Consider the following 24,760-nt stretch of genomic DNA (forward strand, 5'->3'; position numbering starts at 1 on the left):
TCTGGAAGGCATTATGCTGAGCAAAATGAGTCAGTTGCAAAAGGACAAATATTGTATAAGACCACTATTATAAGATCTTGAGAAATAGAAAAAACGGAGAAGAACACATACTTATGTGGTTACAAAGGGGGGAGGGAGGGAGGGAGGAAGAGGGCTTTTTATTGATCAATCTGTAGATAAGAACTGCTTTGGGTGAAGGGAAAGACAACACTCAATACAAGGAAGGTCAGCCTAATTGGACTGGATTAAAAGCAAAGAGGTTTCCGGGATAAAATGAAAGCTTCAAAGGTCAGCGGAGCAGGGGCTGGGGTCTGGGGAACTTGGTTTAAGGGGACTTCTAAATCAATGGGCAAAATAATTCTATTATGAAAACACTCTGCATCCCACTTTGAATTGTGGCGCCTGGGGTCCTAAATGCCAACAAGCGGCCATCTAAGATACATCAATTGGTCTCAACGAACCTGGAGGAAAGGCAAAGGAAGAACACCAAGGTCACACGACAACTAAGAACCCAAGAGACAGAAAGGGCCACATGAACCAGAGACCTACATTATCCTGAGACCAGAAGAACTAGTTGGTGCCTGGCCACAATCGATGTCTGCCCTGTCAGGGAGCACAACAGACAACTCCTGAGGGAGCAGGAGACCAATGGGATACAGACCCCAAATTCTCATGAAAAGACCATACCTAATGGTATGACTGCGACTAGAGGAATCCCAGAGACAATGCTCCCCAGACCTTCTGATGGCACAGGACAGGAACCATCCCCGAAGACAAATCATCAGGCATGAAAAGGACTGGACAGTGGGGGGGAGGGAGATGCTGATGAAGAGTGAGCTAATTAAATCAGGTGGACACTGGAGAGTGTGTTGGCAACTCTTGACTGGAGGGGGGATGGGAAGATAGAGAGAGAGGGAAGATGGCAAAATTGGCACGAAACGAGAGACTGTAAGGGCTGACTCAATAGGGGGAGAGCAAGTGGGAGAAGGGAGTAAGATGTATGTAAACCTACATGTGACGGACTGATTGGAATGGTAAATGTTCACTTGAAGCTTAATTAAAAAAAAAAAAAGTTAATAGAAAAAGAGGCAGACCCTCAACCAGATGAACTGACACAGTAGCTGCAGCAATGGGCTCAAACATAGCAATGATTATCAGGATGGCACAGGATCAGGCAATGTTTCATTCTGTTGTACATACAGTTACTATGAGTCAGAACCAACTTGACAGCATCTGACAACAACAAAGTTAATAAAATTAATTATATATTCTTGGATAATGTTGCAGACATAAACAACGAAATACTCTAGAGCAGGAGTGGCAAACTATGGCCCCTGGGATTTTATGCACGGCCTTGGACCAAATCTGGCCATCTAAGGGCCAAATCTAGCCACACCCATTCCTTTACACTATTGACTGTGGCTGCTTTTGAACTACAATCAAAGAGTTGAGTAGGTGCTACAGAATGACCTCACAAGAGCCAAAACTGTTTGCTGTCTGGCCCTTTACAAGAGAAGTTTGCTAACGTCTGCTTCACAATGCTGTTTCTCAAAATACCTTCAAAGGAATACTGCTAATACAGAAGGTTAATTGGAGTTAAAACAATGTCTTGTGATCATACAAACATCAAAAATATTTATTTGTTCTCCTAGTTCCTTTGAGATGCAGATGTTGAGATGGGGTTAAGCATGCAAGGATTAGGGGAAATACCTGAATGAGAGAATAAGGAAGGGAGCCAGGAAGGCTAGCAGGGCTGTCAGACTGTGAGACAGGTTTGATCCCAAGTGAAGGTGAGATGGAGGGAAGGTTGGGTCCAAGCATTTTAGACTTTCGTGTAGTCTAAGGGAGATTTGACAAGACTTGAGGTGTGCTCAAGCCAAAGTCATCCATCAGAGGAATCCCATGTCCTCCAGGAATGGGAATGCTGTAGCATCCTTGCTATTCTCGGTCACTGGCCAAGAGATAAAGCAGCCTATGAAAAGCATGGTCGCCACTTAAATTTAGGGATGGATTTCAAAGACAGCCTCCAGAGCCCTTGGTCAGTTACTTACTCTGTCATTGGAGGTTCGCTAGGCGCAGTCCTACAGCTGTCACACCTGGATTTAATAAATGGAAGTGAAAGTCTTTAGGGCTTCCCAGAACTGTTAATTATTAATATTAATTAGGTAAGTCCACGAGTGGTTATGCTAAATGCCATTTTCCAAGTTTATTGGGTTTCATATTCTTTTTTAGGTTTAGTGTGAATTAAACTTTGAGACATGCTGCTACAGAGTGACCTTAAAGATGAGAGACTGTTTTCTATAAGAAAAAGATAACATCTAAGATGGTTATGAAAATCAGCATTAGAAATCAATAACCTAAATGAATGAGAGAAGAGAGAATAGCTACGTGAAAATAAACTTTTGAGTCCTAGTAAATTATTTTGTAATGAATCAAAAAGGAAAATAAATAAGCAAAATGGCCCTATTTTAAACTGCTGATATGAAAACTCCATACCATGATGCACTTGAACATTTTCAAGCATAAAAAATGTAACTACTGAAAAATGTATTAATATAAGAAAAATTAAAGTCTTAATTACAAAATATTTTAAGAAGATTATACTCTGATAATTTTCATCTCTGTGTTGTTAAATAAAATAATCTCTCCCCAACCCTATGGTTAAAATTATTTTTATAATTGTTTGCATGCATATTTATACAGCTAAATAACATAAACTTTTATTCATTTATCTTAGATAAACTTAAAATGTCTCTTACGCTAATTAATTTTATAACCAATCTTTCCTTCATAGTGAATATAAGGCATTCTTTTCATTCAGTTTCTGTTTCTATTTTCACCATTTCTAAATTAGGACAGAACATATTAAGCTTCTTCACATTCTTTTAGGGACAAAAAAAGATGAAACTGTCATAAAGAAACTATTTTATAAAGAATTTTTATAGGCATAGTTGTTTTGTCATCTTGTTTGTGTCTATATAATTCACCACCTTTAGATTTTTGAAGCCATTTGGCAAGAGGCTAAATACAAATTCATTGTAAATCAGATTGAAAGGCAACTTCTGAAAGTTTCTTATTAAAATTTATGCCTCTGTTTTCATATACTCTAGGGTCCCAAGAAAGTCAAAAGAACTGATTGAGGTTTAATTTGTGATAAGTAATGTCACACTCACCTCTCCCAAAGCGAGGGCACTTTGTAAGGACCTCAGAATTTGCCTGTCGTAGTTGAGACATGTTGCCTGGTTAACCAGCAACATTACATTGTGCAGGATATTCATTCCAGTTGTTAATTGTTATCTGAAGTAGAAAATGAAATCCAGTACAGAACTAATCAAAACATATGTTTTCCAGAATGAAGGTAATTTTATTAAGCATTGAAGTTTATTAAACATTTCCACACTAGTGGAAAAACATTGAGCTGCTTGAAATTAGGAAATTTATATACAAGTTCAGATTAAAAACCAATGTGACTATTTTAATTAATCAAGATCAATTAAAAAATGACAAAATCAATATTTGACTGAGTCACGTAATGATGTGTTTCTTAACTTTGAGGAAAATTTCTATAGATTTTTGACAGATTGAATTCATTAAAATAATCAAATCACTCTGTGCATGTAGATAAAACTTACTTTTCTATAATTCGTTTTCCTACAATAAAGGAACAGATTTGTCCTGTTTTGTTGTAGCCACTCTCTCATTCTTCTGGAGTATATTTCTCTTAGTACTTTTAGAATCATCATGAAAGACTCAAGAATACTTGTCTATCTCGGGGAACATCTAGGTCAACTGGTATAACATAGTTCATAAAGAAAATGCTGTACATTCTACTTTGGAGTAGGATCTGGGGTCTTAAAAGCCTGTGCATGGCCATCTAGGATACTCCACTGGTCTCACCCCTTCGGGAGCAAGGAAGAATGAAGAAGACTAAAGATACAAGGGAAAGATTAGTCCAAAGGACTAATGGACCACATCTACCATGGCTTCTACCAGGCTGAGTCCAGTATAACTAGATGGTGCCTGGCTACCACCACTGACTGCTGACAGCGATCACAATAGAGGATCCCGGACAGAGCTGGAGAAAAATGTAGAACAAAATTCTAACTCAAAAAGAAACAGCAGACTTGCTGGCCTGATAGACACTGGAGAAACACTGAGAGTATGGTCCCCAGACACACTTTCAGCTCAGTAATGAGGTCGCCCTTGAGGTTCACTCATCAGCCAAAGATTGAACAGGCCCGTGGAACAAAACAAGAATAAAGGGGCACACCAGCCCTGGGGCAGGGACTGGAAAGCAGGAGAGAACAGGAAAGCTGGTAATAGGGAACCCAGGGTAGAGAAGGGAGAGTGTTGACATGTCATGGGGTTGTTAACCAACGTCATACAACAATGTGTGTACTAACTGTTTGACGAGAATCTAGCTTGTTCTGTAAACCTTCATCTAAAGTACACTACAAAAAAAAAAAAAGAATACTTGTCTAGACCAAGATTGTGTTACTGTTAACTCATTCGCTATCATCTGTTAATCCTTAGTGACTTTGTATTGATGATTACCGGATATAGAGCTATAAATTCAGGGATTTTTAAAAAATACATATTTAGAAGAATTTTAATGAACATACACTAAAATATATTCTTTTCGGGGATACAATTCCATGAGTTTGACAAATACATAGTCATATAACCACCACAGTCAATCACCCTGTCATTCCTTTTTGCTTCCCTTTCATAGTCAAATTTTACCCCCCACCCTTTACCCCTGGCAATCAGTGATTTGATCTCTGTCCCTATAGTTTTGCCTTCTCTGGAATGTCAAATGACATGTGGCCTTGGGAATTTGGCTCCTTGCGAGGCATTTGGATCATTTGCAGTTGGAGCAATTACAAAAAAGCTGCTATAAATATTTGTGGATAGGTTTTTGTTTGAACATTAAGTTTTCATTTATTTTGAATTAATACTTAAAGTTGGGATTAATAGGTTATATAATACGTGTCACTATAGGGTCTCTGTGAGTCCGAATTGGCTCAATCGCAATTTTTTTTTATATATGTATAATAAGTGTATGTTCAGCTTTATAAGACACTGCCAAACTGTTTTTCCAAGTGGCTGTACTATTTTCCACACCAACCAGCAAGGCACGAGAGTTTCAGTTGCCCTGCTTCCTCACCAAAACTTGATATTTTTTCTTTTTAATTTTTATTGCGTTTTAAGTGAAAGTCAGTTTCTCATACAAAATTTTATATACACTTTGCTATATACTCCTAACTGCTCTCCCTCTAATGAGACAACTTGCTCTTTACCTCCACTCTCTATTTTCATGTTCATTCGGCCAGCTCCTGACCCCCTCTGCTCTCTCATCTCCCCTCCAGACAGGAGATGCCAACATAGTCTCATGGGAGTGGTTCCTGTCTTGGACTAACAGAAGGTCTGGGGACCATGACCTCTGGGGTCCTTCTAGTCTCAGAGAGACCATTAAGTTTGGTCTTTTTATGAGAATTTGGGGTGTGCATCTCACTGCTGTCCCGCTCCCTCAGGGGTTCTCTGTTGTGTTCCCTGTCAGGGCAGTCATCGGTTGTAGTCAGGCACCATCTGGTTTTTCTGGTCTCAGGCTGATGTAGTCTCTGGTTTATGTGGCCCTTTCTGTCTCTTAGGCTCATAATTACCTTTGTGTCTTTGGTGTTCTTCATTCTCCTTTGCTTCAGGTGGGTTGAGACCAATTGATACCTCTTAGATGGCTGCTTGCGAGCATTTAAGACCCCACACACCACTCTCCAAAGTGGGATGCAGAATGTGTTCTTAATAGATTTTATTATGCCAAATGGTCTACATGTCCCCTGAAACCATGGTCCTCAAATTTCCGCTCCTGCTACGCTGGTCTTCGAAGCATTCAGTTTATTCAGGAAACTTCTTTGCTTTTAGTTTAGTCCAGTTGTGCTGACCTCACCTGTATTGTGTTGTCTTTTGCTTCACCTAAAATAATTCTTATCTACTATCTAATTAGTGAAAACCACTCTCCCTCCTTCCCTCCCTCTCCACTATCATAACCATCAAAGAATATTTTCTTCTCTGTTTAAACTATTTCTCCAGTTATTGTAACAACGGTCTTACACAATATATGTCATTTTGCAACTGACTAATTTCACTCAGCATATGCCTTCCAGATTCCTCCACGTTATGAAATGTTTCATGGATTCATCATTGTTCTTTATTGATGCGCAGTATTCCATTGTGTGAATATACCATAATTTATTTATCCATTTATCCGTTGATGGGCGACTTGGTTGCTTCCATCTTTTTGCTATTGTAAACAGTGCTGTCATGAACATGGGTGTGTATATATCTGTTTGTGTAAAGGCTCTTAATTCTCTAGAACATATTGCAAGGAGTGGGATTGCTGGATCATATGGTAATTTTATGTCTAGTTTCTAGGGAAGCACCAAATCTATTTCCAAAGTGGTTGTACTATTTTACTTTCCCACCAGCAGTGTATAAGTGTTCCTTCCAGTTTCTCCACAACCTCTCCAGCATTTATTATTTTGTGTTTTTTGAATTAATGCCAGCCTTGTTGGAGTAAGATGGGATCTCATTGTAGTTTTGATTTGCATTTCTCTAAAGTCTAATGATCGTGAGCCTTTCCTCATGTATCTGTTAGCTACCTGAATGTCTTCTTTAGTGAAGTGCCTGTTCATACCCTTTGCCCATTTTTCAGTTGGGTTATTTGTCTTTTTGAGGTTGAGTTTTTGCAGTATCACATAGATTTTAGAGATTAGACGCTGATCGGAAATGTCATAGCTGAAGACGTTTTCCCATTCTGTAGGTAATCTCTTTATTCTTTTGGTGAAGTCTTTGGATGAGCATACGTGTTTGATTTTTAGGAGCTCCCAGTTATCTGGAAATGCAGATGGCTAGTTTCTCTTCTACATTGTTAATAGTGTTTTGTATACTGTTTATACGTTTTCCCATTCTGTAGGTAATCTCTTTATTCTTTTGGTGAAGTCTTTGGATGAGCATACGTGTTTGATTTTTAGGAGCTCCCAGTTATCTGGAAATGCAGATGGCTAGTTTCTCTTCTACATTGTTAATAGTGTTTTGTATACTGTTTATACCATGCAGTGGGGCTGCTAGCATTGTGCCGATTTTTTCTTCCATGGTCTTTATTGTTTTAGATTTTATATTTAGGTCGTTGATCCATTTTGAGTTAGTTTTTGTGCGTGGTGTGAGGTATGGGTCTTGTTTCATTTTTTTTGCAGATGGATATCCGGTTATGCCAGCACCATTTGTTAAAGAGACTGTCTTTTCCCCATTTAACTGACTTTGGGCCTTTGTCAAATGTCAGCTGCTCATATATGGATGGATTTATGTCTGGTTTCTCAATTCTGTTCCATTGGTCTATGTATCTGTTGTTGTACCAGTACCAGGCTGTTTTGACTACTGTGGCAGTGTAATAGGTTCTAAAATCAGGTAGAGTGAGGCCTCCCACTTTGTTCTCCTTTTTCAGTAATGCTTTACTTGTCTGGGGCCTCTTTCCCTTCCCTGTGAAGTTGGTGATTTGTTTCTCCATCTCTTTAAAAAATGTCAGACCTTGAATTGGAATTGCATTGTAACTATGGATCACTTTTCATAGAATAGACATTTTTACAATGTTAAGTCTTCCTATCCATGAGCAAGGTATGTTTTTCCACTTATGTAGGTCTCTTGGTTTCTTGCAGTAGTGTCTTGTAGTTTTCTTTGTATAAGTCTTTTACATCTCTGGTAAGATTTATTCCTAAGTGTTTTATCTTCTTGAGGGCTACTGTAAATGGTATTGATTTGCTGATTTCCTCCTCAATGTTCTTTTTGTCGGTGTAGAGGAATCCAACTGATTTTTGTATGTTTATCTTGGATCCTGATAACTCTGTTGAACTCTTCTATTAGTTTCAGTAGTTTTCTTGAGGATTCTTTAGGGTTTTCTGTGTTTAAGATCATGTCATCTGCAAATAGAGATACTTTTACTTCTTCTTTACCAACCTGTATGCTCCTTATTTTGTTATCTAGCCTAATTGCTCTGGCTAGGACCTCCAGCACGATGTTGAATAAGAGTGGTGATAAAGGGTATCACCACTTGTCTGGGTCCGATCTCAAGGGGAATGCTTTCAGGCTCTCTCCATTTAGGATGATGTTGGTTGTTGGCTTTGTATAAATGCCTTTATTATGTTGAGGAATTCTTCTATTCCTATTTTGCTGAGAGTTTTTATCATGGATGGGTGTTGAACTTTTTCAAATGCCTTTTCTGCATCAATTGATAAAATCATGTGGTTCTTGTCTTTTGTTTTATTTATATGATGGATTACATTAATTGTTTTTCTAATGTTGAACCATCCCTGCATACCTGGTATGAATCCCACTTGGTCATGGTGAATTATTTTTTTGATAAGTTGTTAAATTCTATTGGCAAGAATTTTGTTGACAGTTTTTGCATCTAACTTCGTGAGGGATATAGGTCTATAATTTGCTTTTTTTGTGGAGTCCTTACCTGGTTTTGGTATCAGGGATATGCTGACTTCATAGAATGAGTTTGGGAGTATTCTCTCCTCTTTATGCTCTGAAGTACCTTTAGTATTAGTGGTGTTAACTCTTCTCCGAAAGTTTGGTAGAACCCTGCAGTGAAGCCATTTGGGCCAGGGCTTTGTTGTTGTTGTTGTTGGGAGTTTTTTGATTATCTTTTCAATCTCTTCTTTAGTTACAGGTCTATTTAGTTGTTCTACCTCTGTTTGTGTTAGTTTAGGTAGGTAGTGTGTTTCTAGGAATTCATCCATTTCTTCTAGGTTTTCAAATTTGTTAGAGTAGAATTTTGCATAGTAATCTGATATAATTCTTTTAATTTCAGTTGGGTCTGTTGTAATATCGCCCATCTCATTTCTTATTTGGGTTATTTGCTTCGTCTCCTGTTTTTCTTTTGTCAGTTTGGCCAACAATTTATCAATTTTATTGATTTTTTTGAAGAACCAGCTTTTGGTCTTGTTAATTCTTTCAATTGTTTTTCTCTTTTCTATTTCATTTAATTCTGCTCTAATTTTTATTATTTGTTTTCTTCTGGTGCCTGAAGGTTACTTTTGTTGATCTCTTTCTTTTTGTTCAAATTATAGGCATAATTCTTTGATTTTGGCCCTTTCTTCTTTTCGGATGTGTGCATTTGTTGATGTAAATTGACCTCTGAGCATTGTTTTCACTGTGTCCCAAAGGTTCTGATAGGAAGAGTTTTCATTCTCATTGGAGTCTACGAATTTCTTTATTCCATCCTTAATGTCTCCTATAATCCAGTCTTTTTTGAGCAGGGTATTGTTCAGTTTCCAAGTGTTTGATTTTTTTCCCCAGCTTTTTCTGTTTTTGATTTCTACCTTTATGGCCTCATGGTCAGAGAAGGTGCTTTGTAATATTTTGATGTTTTGGATTCTGCTAAGGCTTGCTTTATGACCTAATATGTAGTCTCTTTGAGAGGATGTTCCATGCACGCTAGAAAAGAAAGTATACTTGGTTGCTGTTGGGTGGAGTGTTCTGTATATGTCTATGAGGTCAAGTTGGTTGATTGTTGCATTTAGATCTTCTGTGTCTTTATTGAGCTTCTTTCTGGATGTCCTGTCTTTCACCGAAAGTGGTGTGTTGAGGTCTACCATAATTGTGGAGCTGTCTGTCTCACTTTTTAGTGCTGTTAAAGTTTTTTTTTTTTTATGTATTTTGTAGCCCTGTCATTGGGTGCATAAATATTTAATATGGTTATATCCTTCTGGTATATTGTCCCTTTGATCATTATATAGTGTCCTTCGTTGTCCTTTGTGGTGGATTTAACTTTAAAGTCTATTTTGTTGGAAATTAATATTGCCACTCCTGCTCTTTTTTTATTGTCCTTTGATATATTTTTTTCCATTTCTTGAGTTTTAGTTTGTTTCTCTAAGTCTAAGGTGTGTCTCTTGTAGGCAGCATATAGGCGGATCATGTTTTTTTTTTAATCCATTCTGCCACTCTTTATTGTTGCACTTAGTATTTACATTCAGTGTAATTATAGATAGGTATGTTTTTTTTTTTTTATGAGCTTTATGAGCTTAGTGCTGTCATTTTGATGTCTTTTTTGTGTGTGTGCTGTTGATAGTTTCTTTTTCTCACTCAATTTTTTGTGCTGAGTAGTATATCTTTATATATTGTCTTTTCCTCTTATTTGTTGTTGATTTTGTTTCTGCTGAGTCTCTATTTTTTTCTTGTATTTTATTTTGATATGTAGGGTAGTTAGTCTCCTTTGTGGTTACCTTAATATTTAGCCCTATTTTTCTAAGTTTAAACCTAACTTTTATTTCTTTATATTGCTTTGTCTTCCTCTCCGTATGAAAGATGTATGACTACATTTCTTAGTCAGTCTTTGTTTTTTTAATGTTGTCTTCTTTTACATAATAATGTCATTGTTTCTGTGTTTTGAGTGTTTGTTAATCTTGATTTATTTTTGTGATTTCCCTGTCTAGTTTGACATCTGATTGCTCTGCCCAGTGTTCTAGTCTTGGGTTGATACCTGATATTATTGATCTTCTAACCCCAAAACTCCCTTTAGTATCTCTTGTAGTTTTGGTTTGTTTTTTACAAATTCCCTACACTTCTGTTTATCCAGAAATATCCTAATTTCACCTTTGTATCTGAGAGACAGTTTTGCTGGATGTATGATTCTTGGCTGGCATTTTTTTTTTTTCCTTCAATGCTTTATATAAGTCATCCCATTGCCTTCTTTTCTGCATGCTTTTTGCCGAGTAATCTGAGCTTATTTTTATTGGCTTTCCTTTGTAGGTCACTTTTCATTTATCCCTGGTCACTCTTAAAATTCTGTCTGTATCTTTAGTTTTGGCAAGTTTGATTATAACATGTCTTGGTGACTCCTTTAGAATCTACCTTATGTGTAGTTCAGTGAGCATCTTAGATATCATCTCATCTTTCAGGATATCAGGGAAGTTTTCTGTCAATGAATCTTCAGCAATTCTTTCTCTATTTTCTGTTGTCCTGTCTTGTTCTATTTCTCCAATCACCCGTAGGTTATTTTTCTTGATAGAGTCCCACATGATTCTTAGGGTTTCTTCATTTTTAAAAAATTCTCTTAACTGATTTTTCTTCAAATATATTGGCATCAAGTGCTTTGTCTTCAAGCTCACTGATTCTGCATTCCACTTGCTCAATTCTGCTCCTTTGACTTTCTATTGAGTTATCTAATTCTGTAATTTTATTTTTAATCTTCCAAATTTCCGATTGCTGTCTCTCTATGGATTCCTGAAGCTTATTAAATTTTTTATTATATTCTCGAATAACCTTTTTAATTTCTTCAACTACTTTATCTGTGTGTTCCTGGGCTCATTCTGTGTATTGCCCTATCTCCTTCCTAATTCTGTTACTGATGTCTTGAAAAGTTCTGTATATTAATCTTTTGAATTCTGCATCCAGTAATTCCAGGAAGGCAACTTCATCCAGAAGATCCATTGATTATTTGTTTTGAGCATTTGTTGAGAAGACCATGGTCTATTTCTTTATGTGACTTGATATTGACTGTTGTCTCCAAGCCATCTGTAAGTTATTGTATTAGTTTATTTTATGTTTGCCTACCGTATGCTAGCTTCTTGCTTTGCTTTGTTTTGATATGCCCAAATGGGTTGCTTGAGTAAGCTAGCTTGATTATTTTTGCCTTTGAAACTCTGACGTCCTGTCACCTGATGGCTAGTGCTGCTGTCAGGTATACCAGTCTAGAAGTCCATTCATTTTTCTTGTATGAATTCAGCTCAGGTGTCCAGGTAGCTGATCATCAAGTGTGTGGTACAGGCTCTGTCCTACAGTCTTAGAGGGGCAGGAGTGATTGGTGTAGGTACCAGTATCTGGTTGCAGCAGGGCGATCATGCTCTGAACAAGGTAGGGGGCTGAGAATTGTCCCCCAAATGTCTGTGAGGAAAGCGCATTCCTGATCCCTAGAGCATACAGGTGGGTGGGTTCTGCAGATGGACCATGGACACCCAATGCTTTTGTTTGTAAGGACTGAGAGGTACCAGTTATCCCTGGATCACTGTCGTGGATCACTGGGTAACCTGAGTGGAGCCACCAGTCCTTCTGCCCCTGATGTGGGTAGGTGAGGACCCTATTTAATAGGCAAAGCGGTGTCAAATATCAAACTCCCACCTCTTCACCACACAGCTGAAATGGTTGCAGTCTGCCAAAAAGGGGCTATTCTTCTGAAATATGCCTACACAGATCCATGCAGGGGGAAAGGTATTCACAATCCAAGGACTGTTTATGCCTGGACAGGAGATGCTTCTGTCCTGAGCTCCCCTGGTTTGTGGAGTTGGCAAATTATCTTTTCCCCCAGTTGTGAATTTATTCCTATTACAAGGCCAGGAGGATGGCTCCAGGTGCTCAACACAGCCTATCTCATGCCCAGGGAAATCAACAGCTGCTGAAGCTGGCTTGGGGGCATTGTAAAATATACGTAAGTACTTAGCTTTTGTGGAGAGCACCATTCTTCTGTGGTTCTGGAGGTGTGAGTAGGCTGTGCAGCTGGCTGCTTCTCCCCGAGGAAACTGCAACTGAATGCTACTACCAGACTGCCCCAGCTGCTCCCAGGAATGGTACCTGAGGGATCCCAGCGATTCGAGTCCAGTAACTCCTTTCCACTCTTGTACCATCTCTCCCTCCCCTTGCCGCTCAGTCTGTTTGTCATAAATATAATCGTTTCACTTGTGTTTTCAGATCTTTGTTGTAAAAGGGATCACAGGAAGCGTCTGGCTATTCTGCCATCTTGGCCCCACCCCCAAAACTTGATATTTTTAAAAATTTTAGCCATTTTAATAGGCAGATGGAGCCCTGGTGGTACAGTGGTTAAAAGCTCAGCTACTAATCAAAATGTCAGCAGTTTGAATCCACCACCAGCATATTTTCTCCCAGTCTGTGGCTGGTCTTTGCATTGTCTTAACAGTATCTTTCACAGATCCAAAGTTTTTAAGTTTGATGTTCAATTACTTAATTTTCCTTTTATGAATATGTAAGAACATTTTACATAACATTTTTCTCCTATGTTTTCTTTCAAAATTTTCATAGTTTTATATTTTATATTTACTCTATGATCTAGTTTGATTTAATTTTGTGTAAAGTGTGTGATCAAGTTTGTTCATTACCATTTTATTCCTTCCTTCTTTCCTCTCCCTCCCTCTCTCCCTCTGTTTCTCTCTTTCTTTCTCTCTCTTATTTATTTACTTATTTTTGCATTTGGATGCTCAATTGTTCCAACACCCTTTGTTGAATCTACTATCCTTTCTCCTTTTAATTGCCTGTGTAACTTTTTTAAAAAATCAATGAAGCATTTTTGTGTGGGACTATTTCTGGACTCTCTATTCTTTTCCACCGATCAATGTATTTATCCTTTCACTAACACCTCATTGTATCAATAACTATGTCTTTATATTAAGCCTTGGAATCAGTAGTGTGAGTCCTATTCTTTTTCAAAACTGTAGTGACCATTCTGAGTCTTTTGCATTTCTATATAATTTTTAGAATCAGCTCTCTGATATCAACAAAAAAATCTTGCTGAGATTTTGACTGAGATTGTGTTAAATCCTTGGACCAATTTAGGAAGAATTGACATCTTAACAATAATGAGTCTTCCAATTCACAAACACTGTATGTCTCCCCATTTATTCAATTCTTTTTTTTTTAAGTAGTATTTTGCAGTTTTTATCATATTGGTTCTGCACATATATTGTTATGTTTATACTTAACTATTTGATTATTGGCACTATCATAAATGGTAATGTATTTTATTTTTTAATTGTTCATTGCTAGTATATAGAAACACAACTGAGTTTTGCATATTGATCTTGTATTCTTTGGCTTGCTAAACTCACTGATTAGTTCTTAAGAGCTTTGTTGAAGGAATCTTAATCTAGGATATTGGGATGCTAACAAAGCCACCACAGCTAAAGAATATGAAGGTAAAATGAATCGTTAATAGTTCTTTCACACGTGGCATTGAGAGCAGAGATGGATGGCATTCATCTTAAAAGGAAAGAAGGTTAACTTGTACTTTGAGGTAAGGATAGACACAGACATTTTGGGATGTGGGAGAGTGAATGAAGGGAGGTTCTGTGTCACATAGCCTCCCCCTATCTCTGCATCCACTAAAGGTGAATGGGGTAACTGGAATTGTTGAAGTGCTTTGCACAGAATACCGAAGGTCTTGAATATTTGTTTCTGTGGGGAGCAACAACAAGGGCTGACTGTGGATAAATCAAAGATTAGATTTTGATATTCTAAGAATGTTTGGACATCAAACACTTTTAATGGAAACAATCAGCAGAGGTATAGAAGGAAGCAGAGCAAATGGGCAGTAAAAGTCCAGGGGAGCAATCTGCAGCAGTTGAAAGGCTACACCAAACCCATAAGAGAATGGACACACCGTGTAGGGTCCTATTGCTTTAGATAGCGGTTAGGATTCATGACCACCTTCCTTAGACCTAGAATACATTTTCTGACTGCTATTAAGGTACGACTCATCCCAAAGATGGGAGATAAGGAGATCCAGCAATACTAAAATACTCATGTGTGTGAATAAAAGAGTAGGGACTTTGTTTTGCACACAGGCCTAGGTTCAAGTCCTATTCCTGCTACTTATTAGCTTTATGGCTTACACCTTGTTATTGAAACTTTCTCCTTCCATGCTTTCTCATCTGCAAAATTGCAGTAGTAACATCTGTTTCAAAGGGTTGATGTGATAATAGTAATTTATTTTATTTTATTGGTTAAACTTCTCATCACAAAATAGGTTTTCAATAAATATTAGTTTCATTTATGATTTCAAAATATTAAAATGATCAAAGTACTAACTAATAACAGTTCTACAATGTCTATTTGGAGTGTCTGAGGACAACACTTTGGGTGGAAATTTAGAAGCTAAGGGACTTTTCTTGGGGCTGTGTTTCTATAGCAAGCATACTTTTTTTTTACATAGGTGTTATGTTTATTTGGGGTGCCTTTAGTGAGTCACTTGGCTAGAGTTATTGGAAAGATCTAAAGCATTCCACTGCCTGCAAGCATCCCCTTGGCACTGCTATTTCTGTTAAAGTTTGTTACTTGGTGAAACAGGCCGTACCTCACTATTTTATATACCCTAGCTGGTAGTAAATGAGTGCACCAGTCAAAGGTCATGGTATAAAAAGAGTTAGTTATACTTTCTGCTATATACTAAAAAATACTATATGTACGGTATATACTATATTGCTTCCTGGAAGTCTTAGATGGTGACATCTATCAAATCATCCTGTAGACAAAGGTTCCAAGAGAGAAATAGAAGTTCAGAAATGCTGCTTATTATATCCCCGAGATCCTGGTTTTCTGTGTCTTACTGGTGTTTATAAGCCTCAATGACTGCAGCTAACAGACCAGAAGTTTATCAACAACTACTCTTTCTGGGAGATATACAGGGGTGGCCAAGTAACTTCTGACTGTGGGATTTGGACTGAGTTTATGAGCAGTCCCTGTGCTGCTGCAAATAAACTCGTAAAGTAAGAAATTCCCCTCTAAGAGCAAATAAAAGGCTCGAAAGGGAATGGTCAAAGTTTAACTTTGAAGTGAGATAAAAACCGTCTTCTAAAATTCATGTATAGAGTTTAATAAAAGACTTAGATTTTTAGAATATTCCTCACAGTATCAGAGAACAATCAACAATTCTGCCCCTGAAGAAAATAATTGTAATAACAGCATAGAATTTGAATTGTATACCTTATTGTATTAGAGAAGATGCTTAGTAAGAATTACGTAGCATTAAAGAAAAGGAAATGTTCATACACACTTACATCCACCCTATTTAAGGTCTTGTAATAAGGGCATCACAGGGTCATTGATCAATTACTAGACATTTTGCACTTAAAATAGAGTTACCTATTGCAATCAAAAGGGAGTACTAATATTCAGGGATAGTGGACTACTTTTGGAGCCGTGGTGATGCAGTAGGTAAGAGTTTGGCTGCTAACCAAACTGTCAGCAGTTGGAATCCACCAGCCACTTCTGGAAACCCTATGGGGCAGTTCTACTCTGTCATGTAGGGTCGCTCTGAGTTGGAATCAACTCAACAGCAACAGGTTTGATTTTGATGCTACTTTTGTTGCTGACTTGGGCAAACTGGCCAACTCTGATGCTTTCATGAATATTATAGACACTTTTGGCCTGTTGCCTTTTCCTCTTTCTACCTTTCTACTAGAAATGGTATGAAAATCTTCTTTCTGATACTAATCAGTTTCTTCAGTTTTCCCAAGCAGGACATAAAATTCTCAGAATGAACTTGGGCAGTAAGTGGATGTGATTCTGCAATTTGTCATTATGATGCTTGTCAAGCTCTTAGGGCTTAGGTAATAGTCTAAGCAGATGTCCCCTTTGCCATTACTATTTCATATATTTCCTCCCAAAACTGAGCTCAGTTACAATGACGAACAATCTCAGACAAAGGTGCATAGCTGGCTGTGTATAATGGGCTCCAAAGGAACTCCCAAAATGCAATGAATTTTGGTGAATTGGAACTTAGTTTTTTCTTTTTTAACAAACCTAAGCTAAATGCAAGGAACCCTGGTGGCACAGTGCTTAAGGGCTTGGCTGCTAACTGAAAAGTCAGTGATTTGAACCCATCAGCCACTCCACAGGAGAAGATGTGGCAACCTACTTCAGGAAAGATTTACAGCCTTGAAGACTCTGTGGGGCGGTTCTATTCTGTCCTATAGTGTTGCTATGGTCAGAATCGACCCCACAGCAACAGGATTTTTTTTTTTTTTTTTTTGGTTTTAAGCTTAAATGCATTTTTAGGAAGATTAGGAAATATGAAAAATCAAAGACAAGATGGCTATATGATTCACTCAAAGTGAAAATCTGCTTTTGAGTGCAAATGTCATGCCCTTTCAGAGATATAAAGGGCATATACATGCTAACATTATTTAACAACTCTACTTTTTAATTTATAACCTTTAATACTCCTCCTTTACCTCTTCAAACTACTTCGACTGGGTTTTGAGGGAATCCATGATCTAGCACCATTCCACCTGTCGAGTCTTATCTTTCTGGCTTCTCCATGCGTACTGTACTATCTAGGCAAAAGAATCTTGGATTTCAGTCAACAGAACACAAACACTTCTGCCTCCACACATTTTCTCTTGCCAGTTTCTCTACTCCAAATGTTTTTTCCTCACTGTGATGGATTGAATTCTGTCTGCCCAAAATATGTTTTGTAAATCCTAACCCCTCTACGTGTGTATGGAAACTCTGGTAACATAGTGGTTAAGAGTTATGGCTGTTAACCAAAAGGTCGGCAGTTCAAATCCACCAGACATTCCTTGCAAACCCTATGGGGCAGTTCTCCTCTGTCCTATAGGCCGCGATGAGTTGGAATCAACTTGACGGCAACGGGTATTTACACATGTGGATGTAATCCCATTGGAAAATTGGGTTTTCTTTTTTTATGTTAATGAGGCTATATCAGTTTAGGATGTGTTTCAAGTCAATCACTTTTGAGATATAAAGGAGCAGATTAGGCACAGAAGCAAACATGCAGGAACAGGGGAAGGTGCCACATGGAGACAGATGACACAAGAAGAAAGGCTTTCCCCCCAGAGTGAACAGAGAGAGCCAACACCCTGAATTTGGACTCCTAGCCTCCTAACCCATGAGAAAATAAATTTCTGTTATATAGAAGTAACCCATTGCTGTTCAGTCAATTCCAACTCATGTCGTCGTTGTTGTGGTTAGGTGCCACCAAGTCAGGTCCTACTCAGAGACCCTGTGTAAAACAGAACGAAATACTACCTGGTTTTGCATCATTCTCACAATCGTTGTTATGCTCAAGCCCATTGTTGCAGCCAGTGTGTCAGTTCATCTCATTGAGGGTTGTCTTCTTTTTCGCTGACCCTCTACTTTACCAAGCATGATGCCCTTCTCCAGGGACTGATCCCTCTGATAACATGTCCAAAGCATGTGAGACATAGTCTCACCATCCTTGCTTCTAAAGAGCATTCTGGTTGTACTTCTTCCAAGACAGATTTGTTCTTTCTTTTGGCAGTCCATGCGCTATTCAATATTCTTCACCAACCTCACAATTCAAAGGCATCAATTCTTCTTAAGTCCTCCTTATTCATTGCCCAGCTTTTGCATGCATATTAGGCCATTGAAAACACCACGGATTGGGTCAGGTGCACCTTAGTCTTCAAGGTGACATCTTTGCTTTTCAACACTCTAAAGAGGTCTTTTGCAACGGATTTGCCCAATGCAATACGTCTTTTAATTTCTTGATTGCTGCTTCCACGGGTGTTGATTGTGGATCCAAGTAAAATTAAATTCTTGACAACTTCAATCTTTTCTCTGTTTATCAAGATGTTGCTCATTGGTCCAGTTGTGAGGATTTTTGTTTTCTTTATGTTGAGGTGGTCTTTGATCTTCATCAGTAAGTGCTTCAAGTTCTCTTCATTTTCAGCAAGCAAGGTTATTACAGCAAGTCATCTGCATAATGCAGGTTGTTAATGAGTCTTCTTCCAATTCTGACACCCTGTTCTTCTTCATATAGTCCAGCTTCTTGGATTATTTGCCCAGCATACAGATTTAATAGGTATGGTGAAAAGATACAACCCTTACGCACACCTTTCCTGACTTTATACCACGCAGTATCCAGCTCACAGTGACCCTGTTATATAACAGCTCTAAAAAAACTAAGACACTCACCAGCTCTAATTTGAAAACCTATATAGCCTTCATGATTCATAAATAGTGGCAAAAAATGTTTCCTGATTACATTCAAGGTTATTATTTATCTCTTCTGAAAACTCAATACACTGTACTTTTTGTCTAATCTGCTACTTAGATAACGTGAGCTTAAGACTCTGGAGCATAGAGTACAGTATCCTGGGGTACAGAATCCTGAGACTATAGTACCTTGAGAGTACAACATCCTGTAGAAACAACATCCTTGGGACATAGAATTGAGAGATTACAATATCCTGAGTACAGGGAATCCTGGGGGTTCAGGATCCTGACCATGAAACATCCCAGAAGGATTGTGGCATGACTTGCCTAAGGGTCCAAGGAAGTACAGCTGAGAAAAGTGGTCTAAGGTGCAGCATCCAGAAGAAAAACAAAACCAATGCTAAGAAGAAATTCTGGGTTGTAAATGTGAAAGGCATTAACAGTGGAAAAGAAACTTGTAAGACAACTCATTGCTGTTGGGTCAATTCCGACTCATAGTGACCCTATAGGACAGGGTAGAACTGCCCTATAGGGTTTCCAAGGAGTGGCTGTTGGATTTGAACTGCCTAACTTTTGGTTAGCAGTCAAACTGTTAACCACTTGTAAGACAGTGGATTAAAAACAGAACACCTAGTCAATAGTATTAGAATGAGGGTTTGGAAGAAATCTCACCCTAAACCGTAAAAGCTCTCTCCCTGAACACTGAAAATTCTTTTTCTAGAGTTCGAGTCTTCAAATGAGGAAAGTTTTTACCTCGGAGGCTGAAATATTTATAGTGTATAATTTATGTCTTATGTTCTAGTTATTTGTGTGTTTGTCTTGTCCTTCTTACTAGATGACATGCCTGTTAGTGAAATTTTTCACAGTATTCCCTCCCCTCCTCCCTATTTCCTTGTAGATTTAATGGAGAGTTTGTCTCAGGGTAGAATCCTTGGGCGGTGAAAATGGTTAATACACCTGGCTGCTAACCAAAAGGTTGGAGGTGCTAGTTCACAGAGATTCCTCAGAAGAAAGGCTTGATGATCTACTTCTGAAAAATTAGCCACTGAAAACCCTATTGGAGCACAATTCTACCCTTTCACACATGGAGTCACCATGAGTTGGAATCAACTGGATAGCAAGGGCTGTGTCTCAGGGTAGGCACATGCTAACTATTCATGACTGACTGACAGGCTGAATGAATGAATGAACACATTTACCCAAAATAGAGATCATCTTCTTTGATTTCCAGTGAGAACCAGATCAATGGTAGGATGGTAGGATTTAGCTTAATATTATAGAACTCAGTTTTTAATACAAAAGCGTATTCATTCTAAAGATCAACAACAGATAATAGGGAAAATATGGAGTGTAGTCTATGTATAACGTATGCTCACCAGAGATACATGCTACCAGCAGCTTATTTTTAGATTGGCTCTTAAGTTTTACAGCTGCATATTTGAGAAAAACAAATGTCAGTAGTTATAGCTTAGGCTTCCTAGTGATCTTTAAGCTTTGTTGATTGCACACCCATACTATTAAAACTAAAACCTTTTTCTTTTATTGTATTTTAGATGAAAGTTTACAGAGCAAATTAGTTTCTTGTTAAACAATACACATATTGTTTTGTGACATTGGTTGCCAATCCCACAATGTGTCAACACTCTCCTCTTCTTGACCTTGGGTTCCCCATTACCAGCTTTCCTGTCCCTTCCTGCCTTTTTGTCCTTGCCCCTGGGCTCGTGTGCCCATTTAGTAGCCTGAACCTCAGGAGTGACTTCACTACTGAGTTAAAAGGGTGTTCGGGGGCCATACTCTCAGGGTTTCTCCAGTCTTTGTTAGACCAGTAAGTCTGATCTTTCTTTTTGAGTTAGAATTTTGTTCTACATTTTTCTCCAGCTCTGTCTGGGACTTTCTATTGTGATCCTTATCAGTGCAGTTGGTGGTGGTAGCTGGGCACCATCTAGTTGTGCTGGACTCAGTCTGGTGGAGGCTGTGGTATTTGTGGTCCATGTGTCCTTAGGACTAATCTTTCCCTTGTGTCTTTGGTTTTCTTCATTCTCCCTTGTTCTAGTCGGGGTGGGACCAGTGGAATGTCTTAGATGGACACTCACAAGTTTTTAAGACCCCAGATGCTACTCAACAAAGTGGGATGTATAACATTTTCTTTATAAACTATGTTATGACAATTGAGCTAGATGTTCCCCAAGACCATGGTCCCCAGCCCTCACCCTAGTAAGTAGGTCCCTTAGGGATTTTGGATGTGCCTGTGAAGCGTCCATGATCTTGCCTTGGTCAAGTTGTATTGACTTCCCCAGTATTATGTACTGTCTTACCCTTCATAAAACTAAAATTTGACCAAGGAGTCCCATAAATTTATTTATAAATTGTTTACATGGTACTTCTTGTATAGATCATAAAACATAAACAAATGTAGATTTTTAAAAATATGATAAAGATGAAATAAAAAGCACTGTAAGTTGTTGCTATTCATGATAGCTTTACATGCATGGTTTCTCATGGCAGGAAGAAACTGAGTTGCCTAATGAATTAAACCAGATTTCTGGAGCCAGACTTCTGAGTATAGACTCTTGACTCTGCTACTTACCATCTTTGTGAACTTGGGGAATTTATTCATTCTCTCAGTTTGTTTTAGGTTTCCTAACTGTAAAATGGAATGATTGGAGTTCCTACCTCATTGGGTCACTGTAAATTAAATTAAATAGTACATGTTAAGCACTTAGAACAGTACCTACCACATAACGACCACTCAATCAATATTAACTCTTATTAATTAATATTTCACATAAGGCAAGTTTCAACATTAATGAGCATGGATATAAATGCTTATTTTAAAAGGTGGTCTTGATGATTTCTTTTGTCTTTTGGATGGCTTCTTTTTATATTTTATTTGGCCATCATTATCTATTCTCCATAATATATCAGAGGGAGTGCTGTACTAAGAACAAGAAAGTCTCAGCTCTGTCACCATATTACAGTTTTCTTCTATTTTTACTATAACTTCAATCCATGGTTTCTTAACCAGAATCCAGTTAATCCATTTTCCACTTTTTAACATTTAACTTACTTCAAATTAGATAATGTATCACACAAAGTTACTTGATTGGGTATAAATAAACTGCAATAAGTCAAAACGTCCTGAATGCAATAGAAAGATGGAGAATGGCATTGTCATTCTGCTTATCTATTGCTAAGGAACAAAGTACCAAAGTACTGCAAAACTTAGTCCTTGAGACAACAATTATTTTACTGTTTCTTATGATTTTGTGGGTCAGTGATTCAGGCAGGGCTTCTGCTTTATGTGATGCTGACTGAGGCCAGTCAATGGAATTTAGTTGGTGAATAGGCTGTTGGGGCGGGGTCCAAGATAGGCTTGTTCACACTTCTGGTGCCTTGTCCAGGATGATTGGAAGACTAGGATCAGCTGGCACTGTACATGGCTTCTCTATTAATGGTGGTATCAGCATAGTCAGACTTCTTACATGGAGCCTCAGGGATCCCTGAAACTGTTCCAAGAGACAGGAAGTGGAAGTTGCTAGTGTCTTAAAATCTGGGCCCAGAAACAGACACAGTATCACTTCTGCTGTTTTATTGGTGAAAGTGATTACATAACCCACACAAATTCCTGAAGGAATTATCCACTATTCAGTCTCCATTCTTAATTCACCAGAATTGTTAACTCCCAAGACTTTAGAATACTTCCTGAAGGTATTCAACATATAGACTAGGTGACAGTGCCAGTGTAATCCATATATTTAGCAATTAATAAAGCTTAAATTATTAGTTTTTACTTTAAAGAATTAATGGAAATGGAAATCTTAATACATTATTTCCATACACCATTGGGTCATCATCTTGTGTGCAGGCTGTTTGAAGCAATGGCAAACAAGTACAGTAAAACCTGCAAAAGCAGAACCTGTGTAAGAAGGAAAACTGTCAGAGAAGCAAAACTGAAATATTTTCCACTAATAGAGAGCAATAGAAAAGTGAAAAGATTGGACTTTGTCAAAGGCAGAAAACTTTTGAGACCCAGAAAAACAAGATTCTGGCTCTCGACAGGTTTCGCTGTATATTTTGCTTAAAATATTTTGACTCATATTATTACATTTTCCACAAATATACTTATTCACTTCAACTTGGATGTCACAGCATCTTGACTACACCCTATAAGTCTCCCTTCCCTCTGCTATAGAATCACTGCAAGTTGGAATTGACTCAAGGGCAACGGGTTTGGTTTTTGGTTTTCTCTCCTCTTTGTCCTTTTCTTCCCCCCAAATAAACTAATGTGTGCTTTCTATAAAGTTGAAGAACAGCAAAATCCTGCTGAACAGAAAAATATTGATGTTCTTTTGATGCCATGTCCATAAAAGTAATGAAAACTATTTTTTGTATTTCACCCTTTATTCTTTTTGGTTCCTCATCCACAGATATTTTTACCCTCCTCTACTCCCAAACTAAAAATATTTGAACAATTTAAGTGAAAGGGGAAATGAAATTCCAAGCATTGTACAGCTAAGTGGAAAAAATTTGGGGGGCCCTGGGACAAACCTTTTCACTCAAGATACGTCATAAAACTTGTTGCCTATCCTTTCATGCATTTACTCAACACATACTTACTGCATGTTTATAAGGTTCCTGACCAGAGCTGGGTATGGAAGATACACAAGTGGGTAATACATGGTTACTGTTCCCAGTAGCTCATAAAATAGACAGTGTCTAATTCTCCAGTTATATATTGAGGTAATATGTTTTGTAATCCATACTTGAAAATGCCTATATTGGTCAAAGATTGTACTCTAGTAAATTTTCTCAGGTTAAGAAATAGTCACAGGCTTTGGTATAGAATTGTCAGGCATATTTTTTTTGTAGGGGAAAAGAGAGCCTTGACTACTGAATTCTTGAATCACAGGTAATACAAATATTAACATTACACAAATCATACAAAGAAATTACTCAAGGGGTAGTTTTACTGGATTAACAATCTTTTTTAAAACAAAAATTAAAAACCTGGTATCTCATCATATTTGCCTTATCATTGCAAATCTCTCTGAAAGTGACTAAGTCTGATAGCTGCTCGTGTTTATCTATCTCTAGCTTGAAATTTGTTCCTCAAATCTTGCTTAATTTTACTTAGTACTCATGACCTCAGACGTTGACCTTCTTAATGAAAACTGTTTTAATAGCCAAAATGTGTCTTATATTGTTATGGTGATAAATTTCCTATAGAAATATTGCATTTTTATAAAAGCTAAAGAATTTCGAAATACAATATAAGCAGAGAATATTTGCTAGCAATTTCATCAGCTATTTTGGGAAATGTTTTTGATAATAATCTAATTGCAATAGACAGAAATTTGACTCTTTGAATATATTTCCTCATTTAACCTTCAATTTAATCTATAACTAAAAAAAATAACATGGTCCTGTTTTATAGATGGGGAAACTGAGGGAGGAAGAGTTTGGTTAACATACTCATAACACTAGTGTGGTTCCAAAGCCTAGGTAGTCTACAGAACCTTGATGGCCAGGGAACACCCTTTAGTAGAGACATACAGGAAGTATAGCTTGAATGAGCACTAATACTGGTGACCTCCAGCTTGGACCCAGAGGATTTGAATGGAAGCACCAAGAGCATCAGTCACAGAAATATTTGGGTTATTTGGTGAAATTACCAGAAGTTTGGCAAATAAAAGTATTCTGTGGAAAACAGTGCTAGATTTATGTTGCCTGTTATATATCCCTCTTAGAGATTTAAAATACACTTTAAATATTAGGGTAGAAACAGCACAACCACCACTACTAACAACAAAAAACTGTGGACATTTGATTAACCAAATATTCCCAAACAATACATTTGCATACTGCTGAATTTAGGTTTACCACATTTATTTATAGGCAAAACCCTGACCCTGGTTTGAAGGGATTTACTTTATCTCATTTTTTCTCTAAATGTGCTAATCCCTGTTTATCTGTATTTTTATTGGAGCCTTTAGCTTTA

Source organism: Elephas maximus, chromosome 2, assembly GCF_024166365.1.
Source record: "Elephas maximus indicus isolate mEleMax1 chromosome 2, mEleMax1 primary haplotype, whole genome shotgun sequence".
Classification (NCBI taxonomy): Eukaryota; Metazoa; Chordata; class Mammalia; order Proboscidea; family Elephantidae; genus Elephas; species Elephas maximus.